This window comes from Montipora capricornis, chromosome 7, assembly GCF_036669925.1.
Source record: "Montipora capricornis isolate CH-2021 chromosome 7, ASM3666992v2, whole genome shotgun sequence".
Taxonomy (NCBI): Eukaryota; Metazoa; Cnidaria; class Anthozoa; order Scleractinia; family Acroporidae; genus Montipora; species Montipora capricornis.
The window spans coordinates 48137726-48151188 of record NC_090889.1 but is presented as its reverse complement, the minus strand read 5'-3'; the positions used below and the strand labels follow the sequence as shown (position 1 = coordinate 48151188).

Here is a 13463-nt window from a genome sequence, read left to right as displayed (position 1 = left end):
GCCACAACGGAAAGACCAGATGACTGAAACCAGGACTGACACTCACTGAGGGAGATGCAGTGGGCCTCTTGGAGGCACACTACATCAGGAACAACAGGCAAGGAATGAAGCCACTGTACAAACCCAGCTCGCTTAGACTGGTCTCGCAGACCGTTGACGTTAACTGAGACAACTGACAGAGCCATAGTGGAGTACAGTAAAAGAATAACTATGTACGTGCTTTGCGTTGGGGGAGGGAAACCGACACATCAGGCAAACCTTCGTGCTTCGCAGACTTGACAGTATCAGCTGAAGCACGAGTCTTCGATTTAGTAGAAGAGGATGCAGCTCCGCTCTTCTTAGCCACCTTCGTAAGAGCCTTCCGGGAAGGAGTAACAGAAGAGCTATCAGAGGAGGTCTCAACGGAATCACAACCACGTTTACGAGGAGTGGATACCTCAACCATTTCCACCTCCAAAGGTTCAACAGATTGGGAGGATGGAGGAACACCCGAAGAAACAAGACCGTCGGTACCACCACTAGCAACAGTACCCTTACGACGCACACCTGTATTCTCAGCCACTTTACATGAAGTGCCACCACTTGGTGGTTTTTTAACATTTTGTAATTTTTTAACAGAATTCTCAGTACTTTTGGCAGCTCCTTTATCAGCTGCATTAACTAGGTTGCCATTATCCAGTGGCTTAACAGTATTTCTTTTAACATTGTTTAAATTATCACCATTTTGTGAGCTCACACTAATATCATTACGTTTAATGGCATCTTCGCCAGTTTTTCCACCATTATTTAAATTGCCGCCACTAGGCGGTTCCTTAACACTACTGTCACTAGGATTAACACTACTAATGCTGCCGTTACTTTGCGGCACCTTAACGTTACTTTCAGAGTCATCGTTGGATTCCAGCTCACTGCTGATATCAACGTCACTCAGGGGGCTAAACATGTGATCGCTCCCGAGACCAGATGCACGCACCAAATTGTCATCAGCAGAACATGGAGGCAACTCGCTGGCGCTGAGATCGGGAGCAGATCCCCAGGAGGGGAGAGGACCAGGGCCCGTGGCGCAGGCAACACTGCCTGAGCCAGGGGCGTCCTCACCAGCAGACACAACAACACCCTCCATGGAGGGTGGAGCGGTCTCAGAGTCAGATGAACCAGTTTGAGGCAAAGCAGAAGGAGAGGAAAACAGGAGGGGGGAAGCCGGAGCCTCCACCTGAGCTTCTACAGGATCGGGGTTAGCCACAGCATCCACCCCACTACCACTGGTACCCCACGCGTTTGGTGCATTGGTGCAGTCGCGCTGGACATGGCCAGGTTGGCGGCACCGCATGCAGACGCCCTTGTAGGGGCAATCCTGGGCTTTGTGAGAGCCCGAACAAATATCGCAAGAAATCGGCATCCCTTTATACCATACTTTACATTGATGGTCCTTAACAAGAATAGTACGCGAGATGCCGCGAGCACGAGTCATACGAACGACACGGGAGCCATCCATGACACCATCAAGATGCAACCAGGACCTATGCTGGATCCCATGGACAGTCCCATACTGAGACATGACTTCTTTTAGAACAGAGTGTTCGACCTCAAATGGACAACGGAAAATGAGGACGTTTTCAGGTCTGGGACCCCCACCCCGTACAGGACAAGGGACGCCATCTACAGATAAAGAGTCATTACTTAGGACCGTAGTCTTAATGGACTCATCCTTAAGGTTGAACAAATTTTCTCAGCAATATAGTTGAGATCACGCTCTTCAGAAAAACCTGACACATCGAGAATAACAGTGCGCCTAAAAAGGCGAGACATGGCTATTAAGAAAAAAAAAGTAAGAAAGGGGACCGGCTAGACCCGGGAAAGGGCAAAAGCCCCACTCACCACAAATCCAAAGGGCCAAAAACCAGCGAGCTCGTAGATGGCCAAGAAACAGGATGGGTGACCAAAATGGCTGCCTGTGAAGACGAACCAAAAATCCAAAAGGCGGACGCCAAAAGGAAACACCAACCACGCAGAAAGAACCGAAGAACCACGCAACCAAAATGGTAGGGCCTCCGGCCAAGCACAGCGTTCAGGTAAGTATGCCTTTTCAGCCTCTCCGGGACCGCAAAACGCAACTTGTCTGCGCATACCATGTGGTAATGGAGGTCACGTGCTCCTCGTCCTGTCGTGTCGTGCTGTCCACTCGCTGCTATGCTACCTAGAAAAGAGAAGAGAATGTGAAGGTTGGTTGCTTGGTCACTTTTTCTGCTTTCACTTGATTATTTCTTCCCCAGAGGGAAGTGGGCCACGCTCGGAGGTAGTGCTATACCGAGGCAACCCGTGGCCGGGACGAGGCAAGCCTCTTTTCCACGGCCCAGTTCCAAAAATCAGTTTAATATATGAGCTGCTCGATGAGCAGCGCAGCGTATCAGATATTAAGCTGATAAGAAAGAGATACTACACTTGATCTTAGCCAAAAGGCCGAGAAGCGATGCCCGTAAATGCTCACGGCGGACAAGGTGCTCCCAGTCTCATGGCCACGAGATATGGTGGTCCGATTACAATCCGTGCCAAGGAAGGAATGCCCAAAGCCAACCTGAAAGCGAGGCGCACACAACGATCGCTCTTGTACAGTGGGCAGCAGCACCAGCATTGCATGGCACTTGCGTTGACGGCAAGAGGACAAATGCACATTGTGCTTGCTCTGACCTCGTTTTCATTTTCCCTTATAACAAAGTTTAATTTTCACGGCAAATTTACTTGTCTACGACCATACCACAGGGAAAACACCGGTTCTCGTCCGATCACCGAAGTTAAGCCCTGTCGGGCGGGGTTAGTACTTGGATGGGAGACCGCCTGGGAATACCCCGTGTTGTAGGCTTCCCTTTTTCCTTCTGTACACTTGATTATCTCAAAAAAATCTCAGTTTCCTTCAATGAAAGAACATTCCAAACCAGGTTTTTTTTGAACACAACATGCCAACGATATGTCAAAGATGAGACATACGACAAAAACAAAATAGTTCACACGAGAAAGTGGAACTTGTATTCCCAAGGGAGCGCGTGCGCGCGAGATCTTATCATCCAACGTTTATGACATGAAACGTATCTTTTCGTGTGAGCAAAGAACAGGATACGACAAGTAAAAAATGCATGCACTGTTATGCATTAGATGGAAGTTAACCTAGCCCGGATGATATGTATACACAACGAAGGCTACAACACTACAACATTGATCTTGCGAAAACGTGACTTACGTGACGTAGCGCACTTCAAAGTCTTACTGTTCCCTGCTCAACACGGACAGTACGTATTCAAAGGGCCGATAAGACACTATCCTGACCATGAAAGATTACTTTTTATGATAAAACATCCAATTAACTGATAACATAGAGAAACCACAAAGTGTTGGCCACAGAAATGTAACGCCAACTGATCTGGCGGGTCCTCAGTTACTCAATGCAAAACGGCTCTCCAGAACGCAACATAACACAACGCAAAAGAAATCTATCGCGATGGAGCAGTACAAACACACATCCACTTACGTTTTCGAAACGATGCACGAGGATAAGAGCTCGACCCGCTGGCATTTTCTTGTCTCACTCGTCTATCGATGGAAATCGATGCGGCTGAAATAAACACACGTCGTCTCCCTCTCTGTACGGCCAAGAATGAGAGAAATGAAATCACAGTTTTTCAGTGCACCAAGTACGGAACATTCACCTACAATTTCAGCAGTGGACTTCACAAATACAACTCACCTTCCTTAGTCCTTACACCGCCACCGCATCTCTCCTTCCCTGCCCTGCCTGAAACGTTACCAACAAACTTCCCATTAGCCAACTTTGCCACCGGGGTTTGGTGCGGGGACTAGCGCGAACGCAGGTCCCCACTACCAGAAATTATACGCTCGAGTTACCCACATTGGGGTAATCGCAAGGGGTCAACCCAATCGAAGTGCAATGAAAGAGCCTCACCTTGACAGGACTGCCTCCCTGATCACAGTGCCTCCCGCGTCAGGTAAGTATGCCTTTTCAGCCTCTCCGGGACCGCAAAACGCAACTTGTCTGCGCATACCATGTGGTAATGGAGGTCACGTGCTCCTCGTCCTGTCGTGTCGTGCTGTCCACACTCGCTGCTATGCTACCTAGAAAAGAGAAGAGAATGTGAAGGTTGGTTTGCTTGGTCACTTTTTTTCTGCTTTCACTTGATTATTTATTTCTTCCCCAGAGGGAAGTGGGCCACGCTCGGAGGTAGTGCTATACCGAGGCAACCCGTGGCCGGGACGAGGCAAGCCTCTTTTCCACGGCCCCAGTTCCAAAAATCAGTTTAATATATGAGCTGCTCGATGAGCAGCGTATCAGATATTAAGCTGATAAGAACAGATACTACACTTGATCTTAGCCAAAAGGCCGAGAAGCGATGCCCGTAAATGCTCACGGCGGACAAGGTGCTCCCAGTCTCATGGCCACGAGATATGGTGGTCCGATTACAATCCGTGCCAAGGAAGGAATGCCAAAGCCAACCTGAAAGCGAGGCGCACACAACGATCGCTCTTGTACAGTGGGCAGCAGCACCAGCATTGCATGGCACTTGCGTTGACGGCAAGAGGACAAATGCACATTGTGCTTGCTCTGACCTCGTTTTCATTTTCCCTTATAACAAAGTTAATTTTCACGGCAAATTACTTGTCTACGACCATACCACAGGGAAAACACCGGTTCTCGTCCGATCACCGAAGTTAAGCCCTGTCGGGCGGGGTTAGTACTTGGATGGAGACCGCCTGGGAATACCCCGTGTTGTAGGCTTCCCTTTTTCCTTCTGTACACTTGATTATCTCAAAAAATCTCAGTTTCCTTCAATGAAAGAACATTCCCAAACCAGGTTTTTTGAACACAACATGCCAACGATATGTCAAAGATGAGACATACGACAAAAACAAAATAGTTCACACGAGAAAGTGGAACTTGTATTCCCAAGGGAGCGCGTGCGCGCGAGATCTTATCAATCCAACGTTTATGACATGAAACGTATCTTTTCGTGTGAGCAAAGAACAGGATACGACAAGTAAAAAAATGCATGCACTGTTATGCATTAGATGGAAGTTAACCTAGCCCGGATGATATGTATACAACGAAGGCTACAACACTACAACATTGATCTTGCGAAAACGTGACTTACGTGACGTAGCGCACTTCAAAGTCTTACTGTTCCCTGCTCAACACGGACAGTACGTATTCAAAGGGCCGATAAGACACTATCCTGACCATGAAAGATTTACTTTTTATGATAACAATCCAATTAACTGATAACATAGAGAAACCACAAAGTGTTGGCCACAGAAATGTAACGCCAACTGATCTGGCGGGTCCTCAGTTACTCAATGCAAAACGGGCTCTCCAGAACGCAACATAACACAACGCAAAAGAAATCTATCGCGATGGAGCAGTACAAACACACATCCACTTACGTTTTCGAAACGATGCACGAGGATAAGAGCTCGACCCGCTGGCATTTTCTTGTCTCACTCGTCTATCGATGGAAATCGATGCGGCTGAAATAAACACGTCGTCTCCCTCTCTGTACGGCCAAGAATGAGAGAAATGAAATCACAGTTTTTCAGTGCACCAAGTACGGAACATTCACCTACAATTTCAGCAGTGGACTTCACAAATACAACTCACCTTCCTTAGTCCTTACACCGCCACCGCATCTCCTTCCCTGCCCTGCCTGAAACGTTACCAACAAACCTTCCCATTAGCCAACTTTGCCACCGGGGTTTGGTGCGGGGACTAGCGCGAACGCAGGTCCCCACTACCAGAAATTATACGCTCGAGTTACCCACATTTGGGGTAATCGCAAGGGTCAACCCAATCGAAGTGCATGAAAGAGCCTCACCTTGAGAGGACTGCCTCCCTGATCACAGTGCCTCCCGCGTCAGGTAAGTATGCCTTTTCAGCCTCTCCGGGACCGCAAAACGCAACTTGTCTGCGCATACCATGTGGTAATGGAGGTCACGTGCTCCTCGTCCTGTCGTGTCGTGCTGTCCACTCGCTGCTATGCTACCTAGAAAAGAGAAGAGAATGTGAAGGTTGGTTGCTTGGTCACTTTTTCTGCTTTCACTTGATTATTTCTTCCCCAGAGGGAAGTGGGCCACGCTCGGAGGTAGTGCTATACCGAGGCAACCCGTGGCCGGGACGAGGCAAGCCTCTTTTCCACGGCCCAGTTCCCAAAATCAGTTTAATATATGAGCTGCTCGATGAGCAGCGTATCAGATATTAAGCTGATAAGAACAGATACTACACTTGATCTTAGCCAAAAGGCCGAGAACGATGCCCGTAAATGCTCACGGCGGACAAGGTGCTCCCAGTCTCATGGCCACGAGATATGGTGGTCCGATTACAATCCGTGCCAAGGAAGGAATGCCCAAAGCCAACCTGAAAGCGAGGCGCACACAACGATCGCTCTTGTACAGTGGGCAGCAGCACCAGCATTGCATGGCACTTGCGTTGACGGCAAGAGGACAAATGCACATTGTGCTTGCTCTGACCTCGTTTTCATTTTCCCTTATAACAAAGTTAATTTTCACGGCAAATTACTTGTCTACGACCATACCACAGGGAAAACACCGGTTCTCGTCCGATCACCGAAGTTAAGCCCTGTCGGGCGGGGTTAGTACTTGGATGGGAGACCGCCTGGGAATACCCCGTGTTGTAGGCTTCCCTTTTTCCTTCTGTACACTTGATTATCTCAAAAAATCTCAGTTTCCTTCAATGAAAGAACATTCCAAACCAGGTTTTTTGAACACAACATGCCAACGATATGTCAAAGATGAGACATACGACAAAAACAAATTAATTCACACGAGAAAGTGGAACTTGTATTCCCAAGGGAGCGCGTGCGCGCGAGACCTTATCAATCCAACGTTTATGACATGAAACGTATCTTTTCGTGTGAGCAAAGAACAGGATACGACAAGTAAAAAATGCATGCACTGTTATGCATTAGATGGAAGTTAACCTAGCCCGGATGATATGTATACAACGAAGGCTACAACACTACAACATTGATCTTGCGAAAACGTGACTTACGTGACGTAGCGCACTTCAAAGTCTTACTGTTCCCTGCTCAACACGGACAGTACGTATTCAAAGGGCCGATAAGACACTATCCTGACCATGAAAGATTTACTTTTTATGATAACAATCCAATTAACTGATAACATAGAGAAACCACAAAGTGTTGGCCACAGAAATGTAACGCCAACTGATCTGGCGGGTCCTCAGTTACTCAATGCAAAACGGGCTCTCCAGAACGCAACATAACACAACGCAAAATAAATCTATCGCGATGGAGCAGTACAAACACACATCCACTTACGTTTTCGAAACGATGCACGAGGATAAGAGCTCGACCCGCTGGCATTTTCTTGTCTCACTCGTCTATCGATGGAAATCGATGCGGCTGAAATAAACACGTCGTCTCCCTCTCTGTACGGCCAAGAATGAGAGAAATGAAATCACAGTTTTTCAGTGCACCAAGTACGGAACATTCACCTACAATTTCAGCAGTGGACTTCACAAATACAACTCACCTTCCTTAGTCCTTACACCGCCACCGCATCTCCTTCCCTGCCCTGCCTGAAACGTTACCAACAAACCTTCCCATTAGCCAACTTTGCCACCGGGGTTGGTGCGGGGACTAGCGCGAACGCAGGTCCCCACTACCAGAAATTATACGCTCGAGTTACCCACATTTGGGGTAATCGCAAGGGTCAACCCAATCGAAGTGCAATGAAAGAGCCTCACCTTGACAGGACTGCCTCCCTGATCACAGTGCCTCCCGCGTCAGGTAAGTATGCCTTTTCAGCCTCTCCGGGACCGCAAAACGCAACTTGTCTGCGCATACCATGTGGTAATGGAGGTCACGTGCTCCTCGTCCTGTCGTGTCGTGCTGTCCACTCGCTGCTATGCTACCTAGAAAAGAGAAGAGAATGTGAAGGTTGGTTGCTTGGTCACTTTTTCTGCTTTCACTTGATTATTTCTTCCCCAGAGGGAAGTGGGCCACGCTCGGAGGTAGTGCTATACCGAGGCAACCCGTGGCCGGGACGAGGCAAGCCTCTTTTCCACGGCCCAGTTCCAAAAATCAGTTTAATATATGAGCTGCTCGATGAGCAGCCGTATCAGATATTAAGCTGATAAGAACAGATTACTACACTTGATCTTAGCCAAAAGGCCGAGAAGCGATGCCCGTAAATGGCTCACGGCGGACAAGGTGCTCCCAGTCTCATGGCCACGAGATATGGTGGTCCGTTACAATCCGTGCCAAGGAAGGAATGCCCAAAGCCAACCTGAAAGCGAGGCGCACACAACGATCGCTCTTGTACAGTGGGCAGCAGCACCAGCATTGCATGGCACTTGCGTGACGGCAAGAGGACAAATGCACATTGTGCTTGCTCTGACCTCGTTTTCATTTTCCCTTATAACAAAGTTTAATTTTCACGGCAAATTACTTGTCTACGACCATACCACAGGGAAAACACCGGTTCTCGTCCGATCACCGAAGTTAAGCCCTGTCGGGCGGGGTTTAGTACTTGGATGGGAGACCGCCTGGGAATACCCCGTGTTGTAGGCTTCCCTTTTTCTTCTGTACACTTGATTATCTCAAAAAATCTCAGTTTCTTTCAATGAAAGAAAGACACATTCCAAACCAGGTTTTTTGAACACAACATGCCAACGATATGTCAAAGATGAGACATACGACAAAAACAAAATAGTTCACACGAGAAAGTGGAACTTGTATTCCCAAGGGAGCGCGTGCGCGCGAGATCTTATCAATCCAACGTTTATGACATGAAACGTATCTTTTCGTGTGAGCAAAGAACAGGATACGACAAGTAAAAAATGCATGCACTGTTATGCATTAGATGGAAGTTAACCTAGCCCGGATGATATGTATACAACGAAGGCTACAACACTACAACATTGATCTTGCGAAAACGTGACTTACGTGACGTAGCGCACTTCAAAGTCTTACTGTTCCCTGCTCAACACGGACAGTACGTATTCAAAGGGCCGATAAAGACACTATCCTGAACCATGAAAGATTTACTTTTTATGATAACAATCCAATTAACTGATAACATAGAGAAACCACAAAGTGTTGGCACAGAAATGTAACGCCAACTGATCTGGCGGGTCCTCAGTTACTCAATGCAAACGGGGCTCTCCAGAACGCAACATAACACAACGCAAAAGAAATCTATCGCGATGGAGCAGTACAAACACACATCCACTTACGTTTTCGAAACGATGCACGAGGATAAGAGCTCGACCCGCTGGCATTTTCTTGTCTCACTCGTCTATCGATGGAAATCGATGCGGCTGAAATAAACACGTCGTCTCCCTCTCTGTACGGCCAAGAATGAGAGAAATGAAATCACAGTTTTTCAGTGCACCAAGTACGGACATTCACCTACAATTTCAGCAGTGGACTTCACAAATACAACTCACCTTCCTTAGTCCTTACACCGCCACCGCATCTCCTTCCCTGCCCTGCCTGAAACGTTACCAACAAACTTCCCATTAGCCAACTTTGCCACCGGGGTTTGGTGCGGGACTAAGCGCGAACGCAGGTCCCCACTACCAGAAATTATACGCTCGAGTTACCCACATTTGGGGTAATCGCAAGGGTCAACCCCAATCGAAGTGCAATGAAAGAGCCTCACCTTGAGAGGACTGCCTCCCTGATCACCAAGTGCCTCCCGCGTCAGGTAAGTTTTTTTTATGTTTAAGGCGAATGGCAGCCCCCCGGTAGGGTGAGTGCAATGGCTGCCAGACATTCAGACTCATCCATCAACAACAATGGTTCGCCTCAAACGGGGGTGCACCAGCACGTCAAACGTCACCGGGGAATCGAACCCCGCCCCTACAAACAAAAAAAAAAAACAAAACTAACGAAGAAAAGCATTCACGAGACGCCTCGTCCGACTTACACTCGAGAATGGCATTTCCACATCAAACAAACAAACAAGCAAACCAACAGGACGAAGGACTACAGGACAAAACAAAAACAACCGAACTGTGCAGCGGCGAATGGCAGACCTGACAAGGACGCCAGTCAGAAAGACTCATCCTAACAGGAGTAGGTACGCCGCGAGACAGCAACAGCTTGGGGCGACAATGGGACTAGAACTGGGACAGAGAAAAACGACCATTGCAAACAGAGCCGATAATGCCAGACGCACCCCACTGACGATGAAAATAACGTAGACGACGGGGGGACTTGAAACGCTTAAAAAGGAGAGGTAGATTGAACTTGACACGAGAGCGGACCTTTGCGATGACATCGAGAGCACCGGGCGGCACATTACGGAAACGAAAGTCATTCCGAGCGAGCCAGATAAAATACTTACAGACAACCTAGGATGTACACGAAAACACGAGGAACTCGACGGATCTCAGCCGGGTCAAAAACCAAACAGCACGTGACGGCAAACCAAAGAAGGGGACGAAGACGAAAAAACCAAACAATAGAGACTGTAACCATGAAAGAACACTATGAGCAAGAGGGCAGGAGAAAAACAAGTGAGAAGGACATTCAGAGGCAAGACGGCAAAAAGCAAGAAGGGTCGACCGAGTACCCAAAAACCGACAAGGCGATCGGCAGTGTACAACACGCCATGGCGACCTTTCAGTTGAGATCGATCACTGGGCGGTCAAGATTGAAGAAGAACAATTGGGACCAGGTCGAAGGCCAGTAGAGAGTATAGCCATACAAAGGAAAAAACTTGTCAACACAATGGGGAGTCGGACGATCCTCAGACAGCAAAAACAAATAAACAGAATTTGCAGAGATAGAGGAAACAGCAGCAAACATGATGAGGGGACAAAGACGCAATGACAAGGGAGGAACGACGCCGACGGGAAAAGGAACCACCAACCAAACGCCAAGCAGACAGAAGAGCAGAGTAAAACGGGGGGAGGGACTTGGAGGAAAAGGCCTCAGGACGGGACAGAACAACATCAAGAGCAGGGACACCAAAACGAGAATCACACCAAAAGGAAAAGAAATGGACCCAACTACGCGGAGAAAACAGTGAAACGCCGAACCCACTGGACAAGAAGCGCAGAAACCTTAAGACGAAGATCAATGACAGAAAAACCCACCAGCAGATGTAGGCTGAACAACAACAGCACGAGAAACCAGATCGCGTTTGCCCTTCCAAAAAAACCCAAAAACCAATTTACAAAGCTCGGAAGAAACCCAAGGGGGGACATGAATTAGGGAGGCAATGTACCAAAACCCTAGAAAGGGCCAAGGCGTTGATGACGAGAGCTCTCCCGCCGTAGGACAGGGAGCGTTGCCTCCAAGAAGCCAGCACATTCTCCACGGCATCAATCCTAGGACGCCAGTTCACTTCCTCCAAATTCCCAGGCCCAATAAAGACGCCCAGCACTTTGATCTTGGCCGAGGTCCCAGTCCAGGGTGACAGGGGGGTCAGTCCTGCCAGACCACGAACCGAGCCACAATCCCTTGGATTTGGATCCCTGATTAAGCTTAGCACCAGAACCCCTTTCAAAAAGAGCATAAACTTCAAAAATAGCAGCAATGGCAATATCAGACGTGACAATGAGAGAGGTGTCATCGGCGTACTGCGAGATCGGAGACAGGGCCCGCGGGGGCCCGGGGACAGAAAGACCAATGATACGTGGATTGGCACGAATGTTAACAGCAAGCACTTCAGAAACTAGAACATACAATAATGGAGACAAAGGACAGCCCTGACGCACGCCACGAGACAAAGGAAAAAACCGAGACAGATAACCATTAACAACTACAGAGCTTTGGACAGCAGAATAGAACAGAACAACCCAACGGACAAAAGATGGGCCAAAACCCATCCTCGACAAAGTAGCACACATAAATGACCAATCCACTCTATCAAAGGCCTTTTCCTGGTCTAAGGAGAGAACGGCAACGGGATGTCAGATTCCGTGGCAAAGGCAACCACATCACGCAAAAGAGCAACATTCTCGCCAATAAACCTGCCAGGAACACCGCAGGTCTGATCCTCACTAACAAACCAGATGGATAACTTTGAGAAGGCGCCCAGCAATAAACACGAGAAGCAAGCTTATAGTCGACGTTGAGAAGGGAGATGGGGCGCCAGTTACGAGCGTCCAACCGATCTCCCTTCTTAAAGATTAAGGATATGAGACCCCGCCGTTGAGACAAAGACATAGAACCAGACAGATAACACGAATTCAAGACCTCCACTAAATCAGACCCAAGGACGTCCCAGAATTTCAAGTTAAAACTCCATGGGAGAGGCCATCGGACCCCGGGGCTTTACGACGAGCCATGCCAACAAGGGCACGATGACACTCCTCAAGAGTCAGAAAGCCCTCACAAAGATCAGCTTGGGCAGATGAAAGGACGAGGGACACATTACTGAGAAGAATATCTTGAGCGGCGGAATCCGTAGGACAGGCAGTAAAAAAAGAGAGGAGTAGAAAGTGGCGAACGAAGAACACAGATCAGAAGGTGTTGAAACAATGGACCCATCAGGGTTCCGAAGCGCAGAAACCCACCGGTCAGCAGACCGTTTCTTCTCTAAACGAAAAAAGTACGCCGATGAGACTTCGCCCTCCTCAACCCATCGGACACACGTGACCGTACTTGGGCACCTTGAGCAGCCCTGATGTCATAGGCGGAAAGCTGTTCAAGGGTGGATCGATAAACACCTAAAACAGACAGGCAACCAGCATCAAGCCGTGCCTTGAGGTGTGCCGCCAACTAGCCAACAAATCGCGTGACCAAGATTCTTTCTGCGACCGGCGCACACAGTAAGATACCGTAATGCCCTTCGATCTTTGCTTTACCGGAATCCCACCACTTGGAAAGAGAGGAAAAACAGAGCTTACAGTCCTTCCAATCGGCCCAAAAGTCAGAAATAAGGCGACAGACCAGTACTCCTCCTCCTCCAGGACTGAGGTATTAAGCTTCCAAAGCCCCGGACCAGGAGGAATAACGTCAGGAACAGTAAGAGAGCAGGACACAGCACAATGGTCTGAAAACGGACACGGAAGAATTTCACAAACAGAGACAGAGACGCAACCCAGACATAAGGGCACCCAATTAGATCTATACGGGAGGAGATAGAGCCATCCGCCTTAGTCCAGGTAAAGGCGGAGGAAGACGGATGGAGGTATCTCCAAATATCAATACAACAGACATCGTCAAAAAGACGACCAAGGGCAACAACACTCTCACGCGAGGTATCACCGACCACGGAGCCCACACGGTCAGCAGCGCGATCAAAGACGGTATTAAAATCGCCGGCGAGGAGGGTGGGAACTGAAGGGTCTAATCGGGAAGAGACCCCGTCCAGGAAGGCATCACGATCAGGGTTACGATTGGGAGCATAAATGCAAGCAACCCTGAACACAGCGCCACGCAAAGAAAACTCACATAACAAAAACC

The 13463-nt window shown here is 48.5% G+C and overlaps 12 non-coding genes across 12 annotated transcripts; 4 read left to right on the top strand and 8 right to left on the bottom strand.

Annotated features, from left to right (window-relative positions):
* Positions 1-2274: 2274 nt before the first annotated feature.
* Positions 2275-2472, bottom strand: LOC138058542 (U2 spliceosomal RNA). The gene has a single exon (XR_011134059.1). It is a non-coding gene; the product is annotated as a U2 spliceosomal RNA (small nuclear RNA).
* A 269-nt stretch (positions 2473-2741) lies between these two features.
* Positions 2742-2860, top strand: LOC138058581 (5S ribosomal RNA). The gene has a single exon (XR_011134078.1). It is a non-coding gene; the product is annotated as a 5S ribosomal RNA (ribosomal RNA).
* Positions 2861-3842: 982 nt separating this feature from the next.
* On the bottom strand, positions 3843-4006 carry LOC138058451 (U1 spliceosomal RNA). Its single transcript, XR_011133974.1, has one exon. It is a non-coding gene; the product is annotated as a U1 spliceosomal RNA (small nuclear RNA).
* Positions 4007-4209: 203 nt separating this feature from the next.
* Positions 4210-4402, bottom strand: LOC138058500 (U2 spliceosomal RNA). The gene has a single exon (XR_011134019.1). It is a non-coding gene; the product is annotated as a U2 spliceosomal RNA (small nuclear RNA).
* Positions 4403-4668: 266 nt separating this feature from the next.
* Positions 4669-4786, top strand: LOC138058348 (5S ribosomal RNA). Its single transcript, XR_011133880.1, has one exon. It is a non-coding gene; the product is annotated as a 5S ribosomal RNA (ribosomal RNA).
* Positions 4787-5764: 978 nt separating this feature from the next.
* LOC138058444 (U1 spliceosomal RNA) lies at positions 5765-5927 on the bottom strand. The gene has a single exon (XR_011133967.1). It is a non-coding gene; the product is annotated as a U1 spliceosomal RNA (small nuclear RNA).
* A 194-nt stretch (positions 5928-6121) lies between these two features.
* Positions 6122-6312, bottom strand: LOC138058517 (U2 spliceosomal RNA). Its single transcript, XR_011134035.1, has one exon. It is a non-coding gene; the product is annotated as a U2 spliceosomal RNA (small nuclear RNA).
* A 267-nt stretch (positions 6313-6579) lies between these two features.
* Positions 6580-6698, top strand: LOC138058580 (5S ribosomal RNA). The gene has a single exon (XR_011134077.1). It is a non-coding gene; the product is annotated as a 5S ribosomal RNA (ribosomal RNA).
* Positions 6699-7673: 975 nt separating this feature from the next.
* LOC138058438 (U1 spliceosomal RNA) lies at positions 7674-7837 on the bottom strand. The gene has a single exon (XR_011133961.1). It is a non-coding gene; the product is annotated as a U1 spliceosomal RNA (small nuclear RNA).
* Positions 7838-8031: 194 nt separating this feature from the next.
* LOC138058528 (U2 spliceosomal RNA) lies at positions 8032-8225 on the bottom strand. Its single transcript, XR_011134046.1, has one exon. It is a non-coding gene; the product is annotated as a U2 spliceosomal RNA (small nuclear RNA).
* A 267-nt stretch (positions 8226-8492) lies between these two features.
* LOC138058342 (5S ribosomal RNA) lies at positions 8493-8612 on the top strand. Its single transcript, XR_011133874.1, has one exon. It is a non-coding gene; the product is annotated as a 5S ribosomal RNA (ribosomal RNA).
* Positions 8613-9590: 978 nt separating this feature from the next.
* Positions 9591-9758, bottom strand: LOC138058464 (U1 spliceosomal RNA). Its single transcript, XR_011133986.1, has one exon. It is a non-coding gene; the product is annotated as a U1 spliceosomal RNA (small nuclear RNA).
* Positions 9759-13463: the final 3705 nt, after the last annotated feature.